The sequence below is a fragment of the Herpailurus yagouaroundi genome, unplaced genomic scaffold (assembly GCF_014898765.1).
Source record: "Herpailurus yagouaroundi ecotype Mexico unplaced genomic scaffold, PumYag 142, whole genome shotgun sequence".
Classification (NCBI taxonomy): domain Eukaryota; kingdom Metazoa; phylum Chordata; class Mammalia; order Carnivora; family Felidae; genus Herpailurus; species Herpailurus yagouaroundi.
Genome location: NW_024412397.1, coordinates 5,919,565 through 5,925,564, shown reverse-complemented (window position 1 = coordinate 5,925,564; position 6,000 = coordinate 5,919,565). Strand labels below are relative to the sequence as shown.

At 41.4% G+C, this 6,000-nt stretch overlaps 1 protein-coding gene and 1 pseudogene across 14 annotated transcripts in view; both read right to left on the bottom strand.

Moving 5' to 3' along the window:
- Positions 1-10, bottom strand: part of LOC121033251 (uncharacterized) — a 130-nt pseudogene extending 120 nt beyond the window's left edge.
- Positions 1-6,000, bottom strand: part of NETO1 (neuropilin and tolloid like 1) — a 129,016-nt gene that overhangs the window by 79,024 nt on the left and 43,992 nt on the right. The gene's annotated exons all lie outside the window — the stretch shown is intronic.

Genomic DNA, 6,000 nt, shown 5'->3' with positions numbered 1-6,000 from the left:
GAGAAGAGATAAAGTTAGAGAGGGAGAGAGCCAAACCATAAGAGACTCTTAAAAACCGAGAATAGGGGCGCCTGGGTGGCGCAGTCGGTTAAGCGTCCGACTTCAACCAGGTCACGATCTCACGGTCCGTGAGTTCGAGCCCCGCGTCGGGCTCTGGGCTGATGGCTCAGAGCCTGGAGCCTGTTTCCGATTCTGTGTCTCCCTCTCTCTCTGCCCCTCGCCCGTTCATGCTCTGTCTCTCTCTGTCCCAAAAATAATAAATAAACGTTGAAAAAAAAATTAAAAAAAAAAAAACGAGAATAAAGTGAGGGTGGATGGGGGGTGGGGGAGAGGGGAAAGTGGGTGATGGGCATGGAGGAGGGCACCTGCTGGGAGGAGCCCTGGGTGTTGTATGGAAACCAATTTGACAATAAACTTCGTATTAAAAAAAGAAATTAATTAATTAAAAAAAGAGGCTCATTTAAAATGTTTGAACATATTAAAAGGTGTAATATAATTGTACTTTCATTCCTTCATACGCATGTTAAAATTCCTTCCTTAAACACTGAAATTCTGATCATGAAAATTTTCACACAATGAGACATGCAGCAAACATAAAATAATCTTAGGCAAAGGCAACGATGTTATGTGTAGATCGATTTCTAAATAAAATATGCGGAAAGTGAAAATGTATACTTTTTTCTTTAAATACATAAAATTAATTTTGAATTCTATTTGATGTGACAAAGACTGTATTTAGGACATGAAATTTAAATACTATATCAGGACCTAATTTTTCTTAGCTCATTCTATTTAAATATTCTCAGTCTGTATTTCAAAATTTATTTTACTGGTGAGAGACACATGCAACTGAAGCTCAAACATGTAGATGGCGATACTCTGGGGCCAGAAAGACTAAAAGATTTCTGTTTTTGCTCTTGTACTAGAAGGAAAGACTACATTTTACATTAAAGCCACATAAGTGGAAAAATTCAAATTCATAAGATACTCTAAAAAATTTTAAAGAGGCTTTCTGATGTATGGATAGTCCATTAATGATCATTTAATTTGTATGCAGACAATAAGAGAAGGATAAATGATCTTTTATATTTCAAAAAAGAATAACAATGTATGTATGAGAATTAAACTTCATAAGCTCCTATTTCTCATGTTTCACCTTCAGCATTACAATGAGTCTCAATGTGGGGCAATTAAATAAGGAGATTAACATGAGGCAAACCACCAGGCAGACTGGAAAGCAAAATCAATTACAGAATACACAGACCTGCTTTCCCCTTTGCCACCTTTACCTCTCTAGGCAATAGAACTCGGTGCCTCTTTCCACCCCGGCCCATTCGTTCTCCTCCTGGTAGTGCCCTTTGTTCACCAGACATCTGACCTCCTTGCCACAGCTTTGAAAACATGTAGGATGGTGTTAACTTGACTGGGCCACAGGGTGCCCAGACGTTTGGCCACACATTATTCTGAGTATCTCTTTGAGGTTATTTCTGGATGAAATTAATCTCTGAATCTGTAAGCAGAGTAAAAAGACTGCCCTCGCTAATGTGGGCGAGCCTTACCCACTGATTAAGTGAATTCCAGAATAGAAAAAAAAGGGAAACCAGAGGGGAGAGCTCCTGCCACACTGCTGGGCTTAGGCAACAGTTTTCTGCCTTTGGACTCGAACTGAAAAACTGGCTCTTCTTGAGTCACGAGCCTGCCTGCTCTGGACTGTAACTGTGCCGGTGGCTGTCCTGGTTCCCAGATCGGTGGATACAGACTGGAGCTAAACCATCAGCTCTCTTAGGCATCTAGCTTGTGGGCTGTAGATCTTTGGATTTCTCAGACTCCATGATCATGTAACCCAACTCCTTATAAATCCATACATGTATCAGTATTATATACCCTGTATATGTGTGTGTGTGTAGTGATGGCACAGAGCCCTTCACGATCTGCCCTACATCCCTCTCCTGCCCACCTCCTGCCTAGGAAACAGCCTTAGGTCCCCCTGTGCTTCCTGATCCTGAAACAGCTTCCCCTGGCTGATGCGCACTACATCCGGTCATTTCCCCAGCTCCTTACTGGTTGTCTCCTGGAGATGAGCTTACTTTGCCCTTTATGTCCTCCTTTTAGATAAATCATTAAACGTGTAGGAATATCTCAGAAGAATCATATAATATTTAGCAAGGTCTTACTATATGCCAGGTCCTGGGTAGGAACTTTAACATTGATGATCTCGTTAATCCTCAGAGGGATACCTCTCTCGGAGGGCAGTTACCATCCATATTTTTAAAGTTGAAGAAAGTGAGACCTCAGGTTACTGAGAGGATTGGTGAAGATCATGCTGCAAACAGGTGGCAAATCAGGAACCTGAGTCTGTAGGCAGAGCCCATGGTCTTATCTGCTCCACAGTTAAAGTGGAACATACTAAGATTTAGTATGAAGGAATTATAATGGGAGACGTGTGAGGCAGTCACAGGGCAGTTAACTCACTGCCCACCTCAGTTACCTCCTGGACTTTGCCCTGCTGGCATCCTGTGAGTCTTCTAAATTGTCCCCGTGGAGGTAGAGGAAGAGAGGGGAGGAGTGGAGGAGCTGATATTCACTTGCAGGGATCCGATCAAGAAGGAGTGAGCTCCTGAGGGGAGAGGGGCAAGGGTCTTTACCCAACGCTGGATTCTCACAGCTGCCGGGGAATTTGTATGTGACCCACAGACACAGAGAGGATGGCAGGAGTTCTCTGAGAGCTCGGCTAGGACTCCAGTCTCAGAGGCCGGGGGTCTGGGTGGGGTGGGCACCAGGGGGACTGTGGCGCACGAGTGAGTCAGTGGACTGGAAGAGGGGGCCTGACTCCCCTAGGCTCACGATGCCAGGAGGCTGCAGGCTGTCCAGGGTGCTATGGAGGCGAGCCAACCAGGGGACAACCGAGAACACTGTTCAGATTGCAATGGTGACAGCTGCATGCCACAGCACAGAAAATGACAGCAGGACCGCTGCCGCCCTTATGTCCCCTTTGCAGGACGTGGGGAAATGGAGCAGAGAGCAGAAGCCATCTGCAGAAAGTACATCAAAAAGAATTGGGCTGAATCTTGAATAGGACTTAAAAAAAAGAAAGAAAGAAAGAAACCTCGCCGGAAGGTTGACAACCGTCAAGCACAACTGTGACCTCAGAGTCCAGAACATAATTTTAGTTATGAAATAGAGTGACATTTTTCTACCCCTGACTTTTATGCATCTTGTAACTGCAACGTAGAGAATAATTGTGCTACTGTTATCAAAACAACACGGACTGCCAGAGGAAAAAAAGTCAAAGACTTGTGAAGACTTCCATGGTTCCGTCAGCTGTTTTATAAATTATCAAATTTGCTTATACTGTCAGGTTTCTGGAAGCAAAATCAGCAGTAGCAACAATTTTCCAACCTCCCTCCCAAAAAAAAAAAAAAAAAAAAAAGGATATTCCAAAGAGCTTCTAGTCCATCAATAAGTTTTACTGGAACATTCTATGCCCACTCATTCCTGCCCTATCTGGGGCTGCTCGACTGCCACAAGGGCAGAGCTGAATAAATGCCACAGAAATGGTGTGACCCCAAAATATTTACTCTCTTGCCCTTCACCAAAGAGGAGCTTAGCAATGGAAGAACTCTTATCGAAAAAAAAGAACCAGTAGACGGATGTATGGAGGAGTAACTTTGTCTGACTATATTTTTCAAAGATCACTCTGGCTGCTATGTGGAAAAAAACTCTTTTGGGAACAAGGGCTTGACTTTATTATACAATTTTATGTCTGTATTACAGCATTTTGTTCTACAGTAATAATGTTTATTCATCCTGAACTTCTAATGGATTAGATATGAACTTTGAAAGTGGGTAGAGTTTTCCAGTTTGTTTTCATCTCCGTAAATATAGTTCTCAGAATTCTGAACATTTAGCGGGTACCCATGCAATAATTGTTAAAGAACTAATGAACTCAAATCATGGGCAGGGACGTAGCTGAAGGTAACTCTATTTTTAATTATATTTCCATGGCGTTCTACTATTACTGTGTTGCTTTTCTCACGAGGGTTTTGTGAGCCTCAATGTTAAAATTATGATCTCAAATTGAATTTATAATTACCTGGCTCTGTATACTTGGTATAGATGAATTATACATCCATTTTGAACAATAGCAAATGTTCTGAGAAATACTCATTAACTACGGAGGACATCATAAGATGAGAATAGCTCTGAAGTATCTATTTCATTTCTTGGACTAGAAAGCAACTTAAGTGACCATAAAAGAGATTTGGGATTAAAAACAAAATTACATCTTAATTTTAGAATAATAGAACAAGAAAAGCTGTCAAATGTTCTTGTGGAAGTTCTAACCAGTAAGAAATCTCCAGCCATGGACTCATAAGCCGATGGTAACATCCATGGAAAGAGATCAGAAGTAGATGGTTTTCTTTTAGTTAATGTCTATCTTTTTATATTCCTTGATTTTCAGCCCTCCTGCACGTAGGCAGGTATATTTTAAGGTAAGGTGTGTTTTTGTAAGTATTATGGTCCTGACATTTTTCCTTAGTGGAATCCACTTCTCCCCGTTTTGTTTTCTTAATTGGAGAGTTTATTCTATTTACATTTTTATTGACTAGTGAAGCATCTGGGTTTATTTTTACAACCATATTTTGTGTTCACCTAACCCTAGTTTTTTGTCTCATTTCCTTTTTCTTATTTTCCTGTTTTCTTTTGATTTATAAGATTTGTTTCCCGTTTTATTCTTTGATGGTTTGGAAACGATACACTGTTATCTCTGTAACGTGAGTAGTTACTATTTTGTTCTCAAATTTGTGAGTTATCTATTTCATGGAAACTTTCCCATATTTGTAAAGGCTCAGTAGTAGGTTGGTAGAATTTTATATTTAGTCCTTTTATATTCTCTTGATCTTTAATATATTCATAATAAAATAATTACAGCAAAATCTTGGTTTGCAAGCATAATTCGTTCCAGAAACATGCTGGTAATTCAAAGCACTTGTATAACAAAGCGAATTTCAAGAACCACTGGGTCAGTTGTGATCATGTGATGTTCGGCATCGCGTACTACTCGTAGTGCAAGACATCGCTCGTCAATATCAAGTTAAAATATATCAGAAACCTTTGCTCATCTTGAGGAACATACAGAACAAGTCACTCGCTATCCAAGGTTTTACCATGTTTGAAAATAACTCTGAGGGCTTCTGTGTCTTGTAATACTAGTGACTGGGAGTTCTGAGAAGCACCACACACACACGTATGCACACACATGCACCATGGACATGTCCACACACACATGTGCACACACTCATGCAGACACACTTCCCTAACAGAAGTCCTGCCAGTCACACTTACGGAGGCCTCACCGGTCTCAGTAGGCACAGTAGGACTCTCAGCCCCACACAATCCTAAAACCAACAGCTGAGCCCCTCTTATGCTTGGATCCTGGGCTGGACTAGCCATCAGTAGCTGGGAGTAAAAAACACCTGGAATCCACAACAGGCAGACAGATCCAGAGGAGGAGGGAATCCGGGGAACAGGAGGGTAGGAAAATGGTGTGAATGTCAGGGCATCCTGAAACAGGTGATCTCTAATATGTGGCTCTTCCAGCAACACTTCTGTGGGGATTTTGAACTTTGGAAAAGAACACAAGGAAGCCAGGCCTGGGCACCTTTTCTGTACCGACACTTCTGGGGGTATCCTGAAATGGGACTGGCCCAATGTTCTCTTCTGCTACGGGGAGAAACAAAGCAGAAGAATACTGGGTCATCCTTGGAGGAAACTTTCCCCCAAATTAGCACACATTAATGGGAACAGATCTAAAGAACAAGAGCTTACAATAAAAGGGGGATCACTAGAGTCTGGAGTCATCAAATACAGAATATACTTTTTATGGATATATGTGCAACATTTTCAGGAGTGGAATCCTCAAAACTAAGCAGACAATAATAAATTATAAAAAAAATACAACAACAAAGAGATCAAAAATGGAATTTCCATACACAATGT